Source organism: Trichosurus vulpecula, chromosome 7 (genome assembly GCF_011100635.1).
Source record: "Trichosurus vulpecula isolate mTriVul1 chromosome 7, mTriVul1.pri, whole genome shotgun sequence".
Taxonomy (NCBI): Eukaryota; Metazoa; Chordata; class Mammalia; order Diprotodontia; family Phalangeridae; genus Trichosurus; species Trichosurus vulpecula.
In genome coordinates, this window is record NC_050579.1 from 146,481,164 (window position 1) to 146,499,866 (window position 18,703).

Consider the following 18,703-nt stretch of genomic DNA (forward strand, 5'->3'; position numbering starts at 1 on the left):
GAGGCAGAAGGTAGATCGAGGTGAGGGGGAAGTATATTTCAGAAATGGGGCATAACCTAAATAAGGAGCACAGAGACAAAAGATGAAATACCATGCTCAGAGAGCAGCAAGAAGGCCAGTTTGGCTTGAAGGTAGTGTTAGTAGAGTTTGTAATACATCTAGGGTGTTTAAAATGAAATAAATCTGGAAACAGGCTGGAGCCAGACAGTGAAGAGTATTAAATGTCAGTCAAAGGAACCTTTATTTTATTCTAGATAAAGAAACCAATGAAGACTTTTGAATAGAGGAGTGATATTTTCAAGGAAGATAATTTTGGCAGTTATGAGGAAGATAGATTAGAGAAGGGACTGAAGATTGTAAATAGGGAGACCAATCAGGCTACTGGAATGATTCTGCTGAGAGGTGAAAAAGACATGAACTAGGTTGGTGGCTGTGTGAGTGGAAAGGGGATGTATGTGAGATCTTGTAGAAGTAGAATTGATAAGACTTGGCAACTGATAGGAAGTGGGAGATGAATGAGGGAACAATTAAGGATGATTTCTAGATTGCAAACACAGGTGACAGGAAAGAGTGGTAATCTCAAAAGAAACAAACAAGATAAGTTCAAGTTTAGTGGAGAAGACAACGAATTACATTTTGGATACATTTTTAAAATTTTTACTTCTAATTTATGGAATAAAGCAAGTACTTCCATAACATAGTATGATAAAAAAGATGATTGAATATGAAACTAACTCTACTATGTACAACTTGCTATTCCTTTCAAATATACAACAAAATTATCATGTAAATTTCTTTGTTTTTTCTTACCTTCCCTCCCCACACCCTAGAGATGGCAATCATTAGACACAAATAGGTGTATGTATATATATATGTGTGTGTATATATAGAAATTATTCCATCCATATTTTTGTTTATCAGTTCTTTATTCTGGATACAGATAGCATCTTTCTTCAAATGTCCTTTATAGTTAATTTGGGTATTTATAATAGTCAAATGAACTTATTTGCTCAAAGTCATTCTTAAAACCATATTGCTGTTATTGTGTACAGTGTTATCTTGGTTCTGCTCATTTCACTCATTATTTCCCACAAGTCTTTCCATGTCTTTCTAAGATCATTGAGCTCATCATTTCTTATAGCACAGTAGTATTCCATCACAATCATATACCACAACTTGTTCAGACATTCCTCATCTGATGGGCATCCCTGCAATTTCCAGTTCTTTGCCACCACCACAAAGAGAGCCGCTATAAAGATTTTAGAACATATACATTCCTTTCCTTTCTCCTTTATTATCTTCAGAAATATACTAAGTAGTGGTATTGCTGGGTCAAAGAGTATAGGTAGTTTAATGACTCTTTGGGTATAACTTCAGATTGCTTTCCATGGACATATCGTTTTTGAGATGACTATTCGATATCCAGGTGGAGATGGTCAGTTGGCAATCGATGACGTAGACTGGCACTCAGGAGAAAGGAAAGGGCTAGATGTATAGGTTTGGTAGAGATATTTGAAACAGTGCAAGCTGATGAGATTGCTGAAAGAGGAGAGATTAGAAGAATGCCAAAGCTGAGCTGTGAGGGACACACACAATTAGAAGTCAGAACCTAGAGGTTGGTACAATAAAAGACACCGAGAAGCAGACAGATAGGAAGAAAACCATTAGAGAGTGTCATCACAGGATTATAGGATCACAGAGGACCCTAAAGATTATCCAGTTTAACCCACTCATTTTGCATATGAAAAAATTAAAGAGAGAAGAGGTTATGAAGCTTGACAAAAGGCAGGACTAGCATCTTATAGATAGTTAAGACTTGAACCCAGAACTTCTGACTTCAAATCCAGAGTCCTTTCCACTGCAACAAAGTACCAGAAAAGAAAATATACTGAAGGAGGGGGTTGTTAAAAGGGACAAAATCTAGAGCTCAAAAAGGATGAGGATTAAGAATGTGCCACTGATTTTATTTTATATCACTTTGTATTTGCTCTTCCATTGATACATATACACTCTAAGTAGAATGGAAAGTCCCTGAGGGCAGGGGTGGTTTCATTATTGTATTTGCATGCCTAAGACTTATATAGTACCTTAAATGTAGTTCATGCCTTGGACCATGACATCAGGAAGGTGATGTCATGACTTGCATGTGAATTGAATTTAAGTGAGGGAGGGCTATGAAAAGGCACCAGCTTCACTTTCTCCTCTGGAGCCATCTGGGTTCAGTGGCAAGATATAGGTCAGGAAGACTGGAGATGGTTAAATGTAGTAAAGCCTTTTCATAAATGCCTTTAGAATTAAATTCAGCAAGTAAGAGAAACTACGATAGAGTAGTTGCAGTTTAGTATGGAGTCTGAAGCCAAATTGGAAGAAGATCAGAAAAGAACAGAAGGCAAAAAAAGAAAAACAAAAACCCAGAGCTAGTCCAACTTTCTATGAGTTAGACTATAAGAGGAAGGAGGGATCTAGGATGATCACTTGAGGTACGGCAGGGTCAAATGAAAAAAAAAAATTTAAAGAATAGGGGAGACCTTAGCAACTTTGTAGACAGCAGGGAAGGTGTCAATACCAAAGGAAAAAGTGAAAATGAGAGAGACAAGGGATGATCGAAGAGGCCATGCTCTCTGGAGAAAATAGAGAGGCTATGATCAATAACAAACAAGTGCATTGACTCTGGAGAACATGACTAACCTCTTCATTTCACTTGACTTGACTCTCTTGAACAAACGAGGGGATATATTTTCCTGAAAATACTTCAATACAGTGGCAGAAGCAGACAGAAGAGAAGACCAAGTTAAAATTAAAAAAAAAAGTCCACTTAAAACTTTCCAGGATCCAATAACTAAAAGCTTCCTAGATGGGAAAAGGTCTTGGGAGAAACTGGGCAACCTGGGATACAGAAATGACACATAAAATGTTTGAACATATTAGGAGAAAGATTTTTAGTTATATCTTAAGAGGCTCTAACTTTAGATTAAAGAATGTCTGTATTTCTAATCATTCTTGGGCAAAGTTATAACTAGAGTGGATCAATTGGGCTTTTACCCAGAGTGCCCAACATAGAAGGCACTGACAGAACTGTGATCCTTCAGCCATTCAGAAATAATAGTGTAGAACCTTTTTGTGGTTCAGTCATTTTTCAGTTGTGTTTGACTCTTTATGACCTCATTTGAATTTTTCTCGGCAGAGATAATGGAATGCTTTGCCATTTCCTTCTCCAGCTCATTTTACAGATATGGAAACTGAGGTAAGCAGGGTTAAGTGACTTGCCCAGGGTCACACAGCTTTATCTGAGGCTGGATTTGTACTCGGGTCTTCTTGACTCCAGGCCCATCACCCTATGCACTGCACACCTAGCTGCCTGTTTAGCACCTAGTTAGGAAGAATAATTAGCTAAAATAGTAAGCTACCAGAAAGTTGGTTGGATTGAGTTCTACCCCCACCCCCCAACAGCTACCCTTTGCCTTCTTTCAATCCTTCCTTCTTCTCCCTCTCCCTGCCCCCCATAGATTGTTGTTTTGCTCTGCCTTCTTCAACTAAAGAGAATTTAGTGTTTCTTGCCTGTGTTGGTAAACAAAATGGGCTCTTAGCACTCAGTTCAACCAAGTGCCCTTGAAGAGTTTGGTCTTTGTTTCCTTGATTAGATTTGGGAATCCTTGGTGATCTCCTTGCCTCAGGGGAGGGCCTAGTTTACACATGAGTTTGAGTGACATGTTTGGGACATCAGAGGCTTTTAGACCACGTGGGTTTAAGCTGCCTCTTTGTGATGATTCTAGGTCACGTGGGTGAGTCGCACGCGTGACTCACCCTTGACTCTGAAAAAGATATAAAACCAGGGCTTGGCTTTCTATTTTTTGGAGCTCTTACCCACAGCCATGGTGGCGTGCGTGACTCTGGACCAGCCCTTGTTATGAGCTCCCGGACTGAACCTAGATGTTGGTAACTATGAACTGTATTTGGTCTGTCTGTCGATGTTTGTAATGTGCTTGTATTTGCTCCGAAGTTCAGGGTGCTGGCTTCTTCCCCTGAACTAAGAGAATGGTATTTGTATGCAGGATTAAAGTAAACTTGCAACCCCTTAGTTGCTTTCCTTACTAAAGCAGATCAAAAGAACCTGGGCTTTGGCAGCATTCTTGTTGTTGGGCTTGTGTTGGTCTTTCATTCCTACAACAGCTGCTAGGCAAATTGTTGAAACATTGCCTCAAGCACAATAAAGAGTATATACTTCATTAAATATTGTCATATTAAATTCATTGTGTTTGATTTAATTTTAAGAATAAAGTATTTTTTTAAAAAATTAATAAACTATGTTAAATTCATTATTGTTAATAACCTAAAAAAAGCAGGAACATTGGTTTAAACTTTGAATCTTAGTTTCATGATCTGTGTTTCCTCAATTTAATATGAACACATTATGACAAAATTCTTTCTGAAATTTATCAGCTGTATGTTAATGCTGACTGGCCATATTTTTTTTTGGCCTAACTTTTATCCTAGCACATAATGGTTTTTTTTTTTAATTTATCTTAAGGAAGTGTGAAGGGTTCCATTGAAGTAGCCTGGTATAGTAGATAGATTTCGGACACGTAGTTAGGAGGACTTGTTTAAGAACTGCCATTGCTACTTAGCAGCTATATAAACACAGACAAGTTACTTACCCTCTGTTTGCCACAGGCAACTCTCTGGGACTAATGGACTAAGGCACTGTCTGGTTGTGGTGATCTACATTTTTGGATGGGATTCAGGCACTGAAAAATCACTTTATGTATCATATAGTTCCTTGTAGTTTCACATTTAGCTGACTTCAGATCGACTCATTTCTCAGTAAAATTTTCAGCTAATTAATGTCAAGGTCTCTTCCAAGTTTTATATTCTGTGATTCTATATCCTTCCTCCCACATCTTACTTTGGTTTAGAACCATTGTCAACTCAATGGTCAATTAGGGCATTTTTCTCCTATTTCTTTATCTAAGAAAAAATATGTTGTGCCCTTACTATAGGATTATGTAGTGATGTGCCTTCCCCTCACTGCAGGTTGGATTCTATAAAATAAGGAGGTCAAATTGTTAGCTATGGTGCCCTGTTATAGAAGAACAGATTTTCCAACATATCTGTACTGAAATTTGGCATGGCCTTTAGTGTCATGTGAGAAAACTGGGCAAAGCAGATGCTAAGCTGAAAGCAGGACTGTTCTTTGGAACAGATTTACTAAAGGCTGAGGAGGAAAGCAGAAATAGGAAATTACTTTTAACAATGCTTGTTTGCTTTTATCTGTTATTGAATATTTACTTAAAATTGGACATACTCAATAAAGAACCACTTAAGAGGACCCTGAGCACTGAAGAGTCAAAATAAAGCAATTGTTTCAAACATACTGAAAAGGTTATCTGCAAATAATAGACTTATCCATCTTTATGCTGGAAGGAAACCTAAGATGTTACCTTCCATCCCTATCCTAGCATGGCGATGTAATATATGTGAGAATATGTGTAGAAACTAAGCCTGATGCATTTTAGTGTGATACTCATCAAACCAAATGTACTATTTTATGAAACCTTTAAGAGTAATCTTCTTATCCTTCACTAAGGTTCTACTCTTCTGTTCTCTGGTGTGATGGCATCGGCTCTTAGTTTTAGGGAGCTGTGCTAGTTGAGCTCAAACACTAGCAAATTTGGGGTATGGGTAGGGTGACAAGATTTGTTTGTCTTCTGAGGAGCAACCTAGCTAAGTGAGGAGACACTCAAAGAAACTCATGGAGGCCATCAATTAATCAACCAATTGAATCAACAAGCACTTATTTTGATAATTTGATGCTTACTATATACCAGGCGTTGCAATCTACTTTGGTGGAGGGGGTACTGATAGCCTACAAGAATCCTTAAAGTAATGAGGTGACCATTAGCAGTAATAGAAATTATGAATGTAACTCTTTCTATAAAAACAAGAATTTCTGATCATGATTAAAAAAATCAATATTAACTACAATTCTGGATTGTAAACACTGAACACAATGTTACTAAAGGTTCTACATAATTTTGAAAATATTAAAGCCCAAATAATTTAAATTAAATCAGTGAATAAAGTCTATTTTTTGAGATTTTACAGAAAGTAACAATTAAATCAACAAAATGTCAGTTACATCAAATGATTAAGTTCTTGAATTTCTTAAGTGTAGCAAATATGGCACCGTGTACACTAAGAGCTAATAACTGCAGACATTTATGTAGTGCTTTAAGATTTGTAAAGTATTTTATCTTATTTGATTCTCACAATAAAGCTTTAAGAATTTGTGAATACTTTTGTAGGTTAGGCAGTAGATGGAAGACATCATAGTAGTCAACTAGGACCTAGGTAACTAGCAAGGTCAACATCAAAAGACAGGACACAACCAAGAAGTTTGGCTTATAATCCCTTGTTCCTTAATTTTAATTTTTTTTTTTTGGCTTATGAGGGTCAAGGCAGGTAATTATTTTTAATACTTTTTTTATTTAATATATTTAGTTTTCAGCATTGATTTTCACAAGAGTTTGAATTACAAATTTTATCCCCATTTCTACCCTCCCCCCACTCCAAGATGGCATGGTTATTAAAATTGGTGTTGTTTTAATTATTTTACTGAGCTTGAATTTCCCTCCCTCTCTTACATCCATTGGCCATAATTTTACTACCTTAAAATACTACATAAATATGAGTCATGTTATCTTCTATACTGTAGTCTTGCTCTTTGGAGATAAACACAGAACAACCAGGATGCTCAGTCTAGATTCTAGTTGGTTACTCAAGGGTTGCCTGTATGTTACTTTGTCTCTCAGCAAGGAAATTGAGGTCCAGATTAAGTGGACCTACAAGTGCCTAGTCATAGGGACAGGTCTGTCATTTCCTGGAATGAATGATGCAGTAGTGACCAAGAGAACCTTTTTTTCAGTGTTGTTTAAATTGACTTGACTTTCTAGAGTTTCTTTGGTCCGAAAGCAATAATACTGTCTGAGAACTGGGAAGGACATTAGAACTTAACTGTTCCAACCTTTCTTGTTGCAGGAATCTTTTCTATCTGGTCACTGATAGATACACATCCAGTGTCTACAGTTTGAGCATTTCCAGAGACAGGGAAGTCATTACAATGTTACCCAGTCTTTCTCAGTGTTGGACAGCTCCATTCGCTAGACAGTAATTTCTTACATATATGATAGGTGGCCCAGTAGATAAAACAGCAGACTTTGAGTCAGGAAAACCTGAATTCAAATGCAGGTTAGACACACTGTGTGATCCTGGGAAAGTCACTTAATTTTTGCCTGCTTCAATTTCCTCATCTGTAAAATTGGGATAATATCACATAATAAATGAGATATTTGTAAAATCACATAAACGCTAGCCAATTGTTGTTGTTATTAAAATTGGTGTTGTTTTAATTATTTTACTGAGCTTGAATTTCCCTCCCTCTCTTACATCCATTGGCCATAATTTTACTACCTTAAAATACTACATAAATATGAGTCATGTTATCTTCTATACTGTAGTCTTGCTCTTTGGAGATAAACACAGAACAACCAGGATGCTCAGTCTAGATACGTAAAATGTGTTGCAATCCTTACATTACCGTATAAATGTTAGCTATTATTTTTATTACTTCCATAGTTCTGTCAGAGATAAGTGGGAATGCTGTCTAATCTTTAAAGACAATTAGCAAGGAACTTCCTTAGTCTTCTCCTGGCAAAATATCCCCAGTTCATAGTGTAACATAGCTCCCACCCCTAATTCCCATTCACACTGGCTAGCCATTCTCTAAGTGCCTAAAAATGACTACTACTCAGGGTTCTAGTACTATTACCCATTGCTATGCCCTTCCCCTACAAAGCCTGGAACATACTACTCCACAGTCAAGGGGATTAAAGTATGATGGTAGTAAGTCACACATGTAGAGAACATGGCCAAAAGGAAAAAAACACATGACTTCTGATTACTGAAAAACCTTTCTTGAATCCACAGTGAGCATTGGCTCAAAGGAATTGCTTCTTCCCTCAAGTGACTATTGAGTGACTGTTCCTCATCTCTGTCCCTCTTCATTGTGGCTCTCTCTGATCCTGGTCCGATGCATTATCTCCTACTGATCCAGTCTTCAATGACATGAACAATCATGGTAGAGGAGTATATCAATTCCTCTGGCTGCCTCCCTCCCATCCCTTACTGCCCACTGGTACCGGCACAAGTATCTGCCTCCTCAAGGCACTCCTAAAGTCTCACAGCTTCATTGATGGACTGTGCAGTCAAGAAATATGGCAAACTTGTTTGGTTGGCCCATCAGAGCAGCCCCTTTTTGATTCAACCAAAGAAATCCACACCTCTCGAGGGATTGCAGAATATAAATAATTGTTTTATACACTTAATGCTTCATCATGCCATTATAATAGAATCTCATTCTTTATAATAAAATCATAAGTTTACAGTTGAAAGGGCTTCTTTTGTCATTCAATTCAACTCCATCATTTTATAGATGGAGAAACTGAAACCCAGTGAAGTTAATTGACTTGTTCAAGGTCACATGTATAGTAAGCAGCAGACTCATTAAGAATGAGTTTTCAGCCACATTTACTAGCACTTTTCAGTTCCTCAGAATGTAGTTTATATGAGGCTAGTGGCCTGGACTTGTTGAAAGACTAGCTTAAATCAGCAACATTATTCAAATGGATCATATTTTGGATTTTGGCGGTAGCATGTTTACAATAAAAACTGTTTTGTACATCCCTTATCAATTGGAAGTTCTAGATACCAGACTTTCTGATATACATCATTATAATTCTCCAATTTAGTAACCTTTGGAAGCCTATGAAAAATAACCAACATTTTATTTTATTTTATTTGGAGGGGGGAAGGCAAGGCAATTGGGGTTAAGTGACTTGCTCAAGGTCACACAGCTAGTAAGTATATCAAGCGTCTGAGGCCGGATTTTGAACTCAGGTCCTCCTGACTTCAGGGCTGGTGCTCTACTCACTGTGCCACCTAGCTGCCCCAATAACCAATACTTTAAAATAATTAATTAGAAAGGTAAGCTCCTTTATTTCTTTCTACTCTTCCTCAAACGACATGTCTTCAAACCACTCACTATCTTGGTTTCCTCCTACGAACATGATCTAATTTCCCATTCCATATGAGAAAAATATGGATTTGTAAGGACAAATCTGATGTGGATCTGGGCCCTGTGGACCCACCTCAAAATGCATTTTCATTTCTCCTGCTGGGAGATACAGGAGAGCATGGAGAAGCCTCTGCTCTCTTGTAAAAGCCTCTCAAGAGGATATGTTAATTACTGATTATTCTTCTTGCTATTCTTCCTCTAAAAGAGAATACAGGGATTTCCTACCCAACTTTAGGGTAGGTTTGGGGATTTTTTCAAATTGGGTTGAGGATTCATTTACTCTTATTACTTCCCTTTGCCCTGCCACATTCCCCCAATGACAAACCAAAAACCAAAGGGTATATATTCTTTTGCTGAGGGCTTTTACTGTTATAATAACCCATAATACATATCTATATATCTATCTATTTTTCTATCTATCTAGATATATTCTTAGTCTCTAGTTGTATAAGACAAGGATGATCCTTTCACTTTTATGCTCCATTTCTCTTATTACTTATTATATTTTAATTATATACAAATTATATTCTAATATAATTCTATATATTATATTCTATAATTCTACATATTATATTCTATAATTCTAATATACTAAAAGAATACAATAACCTCACCCATAAACTCCACAATGAGGTGTGGATACACGAGTTAGAGAGTGAAAGCTAGGAAGATACTCTGAGGATTCATCCCTGCTAGTATATTTGTTGTAGAACCTAGAAGTGGTAGAGAAAAGAGACACTTCTTTCTTTCCCCTTGTCTCCCCCTCTCCTACTACAATGGAATGTAAACTCCTTGAAGGCAGAACTGTTTTATTTTTGCCTTTGCAAGCTCAACACCTAGGCCAGTTCCTTGTACGTATTAAATGCTTACTAAATGCTTATTGAGTTGACTGGATGAATGTCATGGGGCCCTCTCTCCTCTCAGCCTAGGGTTTCCTGATGACTATGAAAGTCAGGGTATACCTTCTGTTTGTCTCCTCTGTCTTTCTTTCCAAGTGCAGCCCTTCCTAGCAGCCTGACTTACCTTTCCTGTTCAAAAAATCTATGGTTAATGTGATCTAGTTTTCCTTCATGTCTCTATTATGTAGGAACAAACACAACCACCCTGAACCAAACAGCTCTGGTGAATAACAGCAGGTGATTGCAATGTAAGTCTTCCGGACTAAATTCCATGACTATGACAGGCCAAAACAGCAGGCAAGTCATCAGTGACAGCCCACCCTCCCAGTCTCATTATAGAGTGTGACTGTGACTTCTTTGAAAATGAAATTGAAAACTCCACAGGAGGACCCAGTGAGAGGAAACTTCTTGTGATCAATCAGAAAACTAAGTAGGAATCCATAAGGACTTGAGATGAGGTGGGGTGAAGGGCCAGGAGTAAGGATGTTGAAGCCAGCCCACATATCTGTCATGCAGGGGTACAATAGACAATAACTAACACCAGGCCCTCCAACAATATTACTTTAGATAATGTGAGCAAGGCAAACATCCTTTTAGCCTTGCAAGAGACTGTCTTAGGTTATCTTAAGAACTTCCACAGCCACTTTCTCCCTAGAGTCTCTTACTGACAATTTTTCCTACAAATTTTGGCAGGAACCAGAAACATCTCTTCCAGCAGCTTGGCTTAGTCACCTTCTTGGGACACCTGGATGGTTCCTGCTGATTGCCTAGTTCAGGATGGGAACACACAGAACTCTGCAGAGCATAGAACTCAATTATAAAATGCTCAAGGATCCTCACATAAGCCATTTGGATTATAGTGGGGTAGGGATGAAAGAGAGAGAGAGACAATGAAGGCAGTTGAGAGACAAATCAACCCATCCAAGCACTGTGCTCTAAGAGGCCATTCTAGCTTGCAAAAATGTGAAGCAACCCTTCAGGTGGGGTCTGGTGTGGGTCTGGCAGCCAGGGTTGGTGTTTAGTTGCCCAAATGACTTTTGATAGCTGAGAGCCCACATAATGAGACACTGCTGCTGAAATAAGAGGCACCTGCTCTTAGTGAAGATAATTATCACCTTCAGATCCAGGGCACCCCAGAGCATCTGGCTTCTATGTACAAAGGTGATGGCAGCAAAGGTGAGGGCAGGGGCCTGATGCAAGAAAGACAAGATTAATTGTCTCTACCCCGTCTTGAGGATATGATATGAAAGTTTGGGCATGATTCCTCTTCGTTGTAGTGTCAAAACACCAAAAACATCCCCAGGAAACCCTCAGCATGGCATAAATAGAAAGAGGAACCTGAGCTTAGCAGTTTTCTTTGAAAACAAAAGCAGTGGCATTAACGTCACCACCACCAACTTTTCTAGTCTCTTTTGTTCTTTCATCATTACCATTTCAGAATATATCCTTCCCTCTCCCCTCTTTGGAAAGTCATTCCTTATAGCAAACTTTTTTTTTTAAAGAAGGGGAAAAAAGCAGTTCAGCAAAATTAACACAGCATCTGTTTCGGACAGTCTGTAAAATATTCCATATCCATAGTGTCCCACCTCTGTAAAGGTGAGAAGGATATTTTTGTTGTCATTTGTTTCAGTTTTGTCTAACTCTTCATGACCCTATTTGGGGTTTCCTTGGCAAAAATACTGCAGTGGTTTGTCATTTCCTTCTCCATCTCATTTTCCAAATGAGAAAACTGAGGCAAACAGGGGTAAATGCCTTGCCCAGAGTCAGACAACTAGTAAATGTCTGAGGCCAGATTTGAACTCATGAAGATGAGTCTTCCTGACTCCAGACCTGGCACTCTATCTACTGCACCACCTAGCTGCCCACGTTATTTTTCTCAACTTTTCTCTTAGAATAAGGTTTAACTTTCTTTTATAACAACAATGCTGCTCGCAGCTGCTGCAGAGGTATAAAATAACACCAGCACACAGGAGGGCTGCTAGTAAGGTTCTTTATCTGCTTTTCTAAGGAAAGCAACTTTAGGGGGTTTCCAATCTCACTTTAATTAAACATACATATATCATTCACTTAGTTCAGGGGAAAAAGTCAGTACCATAAACTTCAGAGAAAACACAAACAGAAATTACAAGCAGAAATTATATACACACACCAAATAACACAAATCTACAGACAGGGTTTCTAACTGTATGTCCATAGCAATACACACATAGTTACCAGAGAGAGAGAGAGAGAAGCACCAACATCTGGGTTTTCAAAGCCAGGGGGCTCCTTAACAGCTACCCAGAGTCTCATCTGGCCAAATCACAAGAACATCCTTCCAATGAGTGAGCCCCCAAAGCAAAATGTTAACTTCTGAGTACCTATACACTTCTTCAAGGTCATGACTCAAACTCATGTGACCTAGGCTTTCTTGTGACTTAAGCAGGTCATCAAAGACTCTTGATTCAAACAAAAGCAAGACTCGATCAAATGCACTTGATTGCCTCAGTGCTAAGAAGCACTCCAAAAGAAAAAACAGCAAAAAGTCCCACTTTTCTTGCCATTATACTTTCTTAAAGAAAATTTGCTTGGTATCTTAGTTTTATTGAACATGGACAGTTGTGGCATGGTCAGTCTGAAGGAGGAGTAAGGCGTCTTTGAGCTAACTCCCCACTTTGTTTCATGCCCAATTAAACAGATCAGAATGCAAGACAATCATAATAATGTTTGTGCAGTGCTTTAAATTTTATAAGATGCCTTCCTTGAGTGGCAGCATTATGCCATGGATAAAATTCTGAGTTTAGAGTTGGAGGACCCAGTATCGGCTCCTGGTTATGCTTGTTACTACCTGAGTGAAGTTGGGCAAAGTCAGTCTCGGTTTCCTTATCTGCAAAGTATGGAGGCTTGGTAGGTTATCTCTATAGTCTCTTCTAACCCTGAATCTATTAGATAGGTCATGCAAGTTTCACTGTACTCATCTTGTAGATTAGAAAATGCAAAACTAGAGAACTTAAGTGACTTGACCACAGTGACAGAATGCTTAAGTAACACAGCACGAACTTACATTTAGTTCTTTTTGATTCCAAGTCTAGTGGTCTTTCCAACATTCTATGATGAAATGGAGCATAACAGTGAAAGGATCATCCTTGTCTTATGCAACTAGAGACCAAGAGATGGAGCTCCCCTTGGGAAGCCCAGACATGCAAGGACATAGCAAACCACTAGCTACTGATTCCAAGGTCATTATTGCAGTCAAATCATGATTTTCCACATGGGAATTTCTGTTTCATGAATTAATTCTGTGCCAGATTCCCCCAATGTCCAGCCAGTCTCTTTCTTCCTGCTGCTCAGGAGTCACCATCATTTTTGAGGTCCAGGCAGAAAGGATTGCACAGGAAAAGTACAAGTATAAGAGACCCTTCAGGGAGAGAAGGCAAAGAATCAGCTAGCTGGTGCTTTAAAAAAAGCCTTAAGGTGCTCTTCTATAGACACTCCAAACAATTCTGGGGCTGGCTGCTTAGCAACACCATCTCCCTCCCACCTCCAAATTCTAACCAGACATGTTCTGGCTGCATATTATTTGTTTGTGACATCTCTTCCCCTTGGATGTTCATTTTAACCTAAGTTCCCTGTATAAAAATGCATGTATATGGGGGTGAAGGAAGTAGAATAGTGGACAGAGACTGGGCCCTGGGGATGATCCTGGATTGAGGAACTGCAAACTAGTTTAAACATTAGCAAGAATAAGACAACATTTGGAAGATAAGGCTGCGATATGACACGGACCCAAGCCCCTTCTAGGAATTACTCATGGATTATCTGATTTAGTTTTCTTTTAAAAAATGAATTTAGCCCCTGTTCCCCTCCATCCATGTGTATAATTAAGAATTGACTCCGGTCACAATTAAGACTGTGGTCTTGCTGCAAAGTAAAAATACCAATAACCATATGTAGAGAGAATAAAAATTCCTCCTACACATGGCATACATTTCAACTATAGGACCAACTAGCAACATTTCAGAAATTATCTTTGGTTAACTGAAAAGTCTCTTCGGTTTGTGGAACAAGAGAGGCAATGTGTCACAGCAGGTAGAATAGTAGACTTGGATTCGGGAAGATCTGTGTTCAAATTCTGCCTCTGATAGTAAATAGTTGTGTGACCATGGACGTATTACTTCACATGTATATGGTCCCTTATATATGTTCCACATTTATTCTGTATTAATTTGTTCTTTTTAAAGAAAAACCCAGACATGCCACTAGGGGTGACACAAACCACTACTCCCAGTTCCTGCTATTGCGAAAGGCTAAGGTTGGTGGAGTTCTGAGTGAGGGCTAATGCCAAACAGGATCTTTTATTGAGTCCAACACCAATATGATGAGCCTGGGGTGGAGGGCAGGACCAGGCTGCTTAAGGAGGAGTGAATTGGCTCAGTTTAGAAATGGGATCAGCAGTGGAACTGCGCCAAGAGTGACTGCTACCCTTCCAGCCTGGAAAGATAGGGTGACCCAATCTCAAAAACCGAATCAAATCAAAACCAAACAAAGTCACATGGGATGGGAAATCTGATATAAAATGTGAAATATTTCATTCCTTTGGTGTATAGCAAGAGGTAAGAAACTTCTGAGAGTAAAGCTGAGGCACCTGTGAGCAATTACACACATTCATCAGTTTCAAGGGCCAGCTTGTCATGAGGCCCCCACCAATGGAGCTTGCAAAAATTGAAAACACACGTTCATATGCACAAATGACATAATTGGGTTCATGAGCTGATTTAATTGTCTAAATGAGTGTTTTGGTGGGAGAGCTCTGTAGCAGTCTTATGAAAAATTGGTCCAAGTGTTTACTCGTTATTTAATGTATAAGAGTGAAAAATATTCCACAAATCAAATGAAGATTTCAAGGAAAATATTACCTTTCCCACCAAGAAAAGCAAAAGAAAGGAAGGAGGCAGTCCAGAAGGGCAGTATCTCTGGCAGGAGAGTTCTCAATTAAAATACATTTTCCTTCCTATTCTGAATTTGGATTCATTTTGGATGCAACAGATTTTAGGATCAAGAAAAAAAAACCTTAAATTTAAAGCAGCTTTTATCTTATCTGCAAATTTATTAGAATAAAGCCGTGACAAACCCACTGCCAGTCAGTTAGGGGCTCTCCTAGTGGGGAACCAGCTGTTTTAGAAAATGTCCTTTTCAAATGCAAAATAGGTTCCCTCCCCCTCGCCCCCTCTCCAGCCCTTCCTGCTGTAAGCTGACAATTTAAAGTCTCCACAATTCAACTGTGAGTTCCTACATGGACATTTATAAGAACACTGGCAGACTCATGGTTTTCATTCAAGCCAGAGCCTCATTTAAGCAAGAAGATGCATTTTATAGATTCAGAAATCCATTGCTCTATATTTTTCCATTTTGATTCATCTACTCTTCTTTACCTCTTGCCACTATCCCCCTCCCCTGACTTAATATTAACCAAATTGCTTATCCTAATGCTCCACTGATTTAGCAGATTGTGAGCATGAGAGTACAGAATTTTTTCACCTCCTTTTTCGCTGGCCTTCAGGAAGTGAAGATCACTTGCCAGAAGGTGGAAATAATCTCATAAAGCTAGAAATGGGGATCAAAATGTAATTTTAAAGAAAGACATCCTCATTTAATTGAATAACAAGATGTGGAGACCCACAAAACCAGTTGGCATTTGATGCTTAGGGTCCGGGATCCATTTTAAAGTTCTATGCTACATTAAAAGGTTTATTGCTTAATTTGATGTTGGTTACACAGAATAGTGCAATCAGAGCCAATCTCTATTAAATGCTTGGGTGGAAGCCTACTGTGCTCAATGGTTTGCACATAATAGCAACAGAAAATACTACACAACAGCTCCAGAAGACAAAATCAATTCAGTTCCATTCAATAAACATTCATTAAATTCATACTAGGAGCAAGGCTCCTTGCTAAGCACTGGGGTTACAAAGAAAAAGACAAAAAAATGAAATAGTCCCTACCCTCAGGGAGTTTGCATTTCTAGGAATTTGTCTTTGCTCTTGGAGCAAAGAGAGGAAGAGTTAGAGTAATGGCTTGTGCCTACCTGTCTTTTCTGTCCACAGATGGTGGATGAATGATAGAGTTGGAAGGAGAAGACTTTCTCAGTTGGCTGCAACAAAAACTATTTTAAACTGTTGGTAGAGAAAACCCTGTTTTCTGGCATGCAGGGCATTTAGCTGAATGTGCTACATAAAATGGAAATGACTCATTAGGGTCTGTATTGTGAGTGGGATGGAAGACAGGGTTATCGCATTATTCCTCAGAGAGATGTTTCATCAGGCATCCTCTGAAGTCTCAGCATGGGCACTGCCACCCACACAACGAGGGAAAACCTGATCAAGGTTTTGCTGAGTGCAGTGGGGTGGAACCAAAAATAAATCCAAGCGTGGGCTTGCTTTTCATAGGAGAAATAAGCTATTTGACCAAAAGGAATAGCAAACTCAGATAAACTTTTCTACCCCTTGATTACATGATAAGAGAATACGATTCTCATTTCTTGGTACTGTAGATTGTTGCCATAGATTCTTGGTGCCACATTTCTGGAAAAGTTGGAAGGGGTTACTAATGAATACGCATGTGCCTTTCAACAGACATACCAAGGGAGAAAAAAGAAATGAGTCATAAGATGATAGGATAGATCATAAGAGATCAGAGAAAAGGAACTTTATGGATCACTTAGCTCAGTACTCCTAATTTATGCAGATAAAGGAACTGAGAGACATAAAGGTGAAGTCATTTACCCAACCTCATAGAGTTAAAAATCACAGAAGACCTGTGAGGCAAGGCAGGTTTATCCAAATGTGATAAAAAACCAAAACAGAACACAACAATTTTTTCTACAGCATCTCTGACAATAGTCATCCACTGAGTGAACGTGAGGGGGTGAAGAGAGAAATAAGTTGAGCTTGACTCTGACAGTTGATATTCAGAGCCTCAGTAGTGAGAAAACCCTAGGTTTACACTTTAGAAGAAAATGGCATTTTCCTCAAGTTATACAGTCTGAGAGAGTGGGGGTTGAGACTTCAGACACAAAAGGAAGGAACTGTCATGGTAAAAAAAAAAAAGTGGACCCTAGAGTAGGAATCACAGAAAATATCTGTTTAAACCAGCTTTGGAGGTAGCAAAAATCTTTGGGAGCCTGGCTTTAGTTCAAGTCATCTGAGAAACTCATTTCTCATCAGACGCCATTAGCCAGCCTGCAGGCAGATGGAAGGGAATTGATTACCAGATTGGAAAAGATGAAAACTTTATTTTGAAGACTGTCAGAGGCCTCATGGTAGGAAAAGATTTTTGGTTTCAACCTATTTTCTGGCACTCAGTGCTCAAAATTTTTTTCCAATGGCAAATGCAGGCCCACACATGAATTCGTGATTTTAACTGACATTAAAGCTGATGATTATAGTTATATGAAATTTTTCTTCTATATTCTGTTTTTTCTAAGTAAATTTTTGTGTTGTCTTAAAGACCTAGCATGAGCCTCTATGACATTAATGCTCGCTACCATTTGTATAGTACTTTAAGGTTTGCAAAATGCTTTACAAATATTATCTCATCTTATCTTCACAACAACCCCGGGAAGCACATGCTATTATCCCCATTTTACAGCTGAGGAAACTGAGGCAATTAAGCAACTTGCCTAGGGTCACATAGCTAATAAGTGTATGAGGGTAGATTTGAACTCAGGTCTCCCTGATTTCAAGTCCAGCATTCTATCTTACTGTGCTATCTCATTAAAACACTTCCTGCATCCTTAACATGAGTACGTTGGTCATGTTTCCTTTCTCTTCACCGCTGGCATGGACTAGGTTCTGAGTAATTAGAACTTAGAGAGAAGCAGATGCTTGAAATAAATTTTTTGAAAGAGATTTTTCAGGCACACCAGTATTGAAAATGAAAAGTGGCCTCTGTGGTAATTGTTGACAGGCATTTCAGTCACTCTGTCCAAGTTTCTTCTACCTCTATATCCTACTTTTTGCTACATAATATTCCCTTCTCACAGCTTTGCCCGCTGTCTCAATCATGTCTATCAACATCCAGAAGGGAGACTGCTTCTAATGCATCTTATTGGGAAGAACAGAAGCCTAAATTTTACTTATAATATGGATACACACACACATGCACATGACCAGCATTCTACTGCTTTTCTATCTCTAGCATTTGTATATACACCAGAAAGCTCTAAGCCTCTGCTCTCTGCCCTCTTGTCATATGTTCTAAACGGGATAGTAGTAATTTTTGCAGCTAGGGAAAACAACCCCAATGTTGCCGCTGCTGGTGGGTGTTTTAAGACCACTGGAATTACTATGATGGATGACACCCATTTGCTAAATAGAGCTCCTTTTTCAGCAATATAGTTTGGAGGGAGGTGTTCAGAAGGCTTTGGAATCAGGCCAAAGAGCTGGTCTTACCAGCCCAATCATTTCCAAAGGAGCAAAAATATGCTCTATTTCATCTAAACGTACAGTAAAGCTGTGAAAATAACAAAGAAGTTGGAGTAGAAAGGGCTGCTTTGATGATAACTTTGTATTCTAGGCTTTGGACAAGTCTACAATGCCCAACTTCATGCTTTATACGCTAAGTCTAAAATATGTATGTTAGAAATACGTAGAAAGAATAATGAAATTGCATAATGTTGAAATGAACAAAGCAGAAT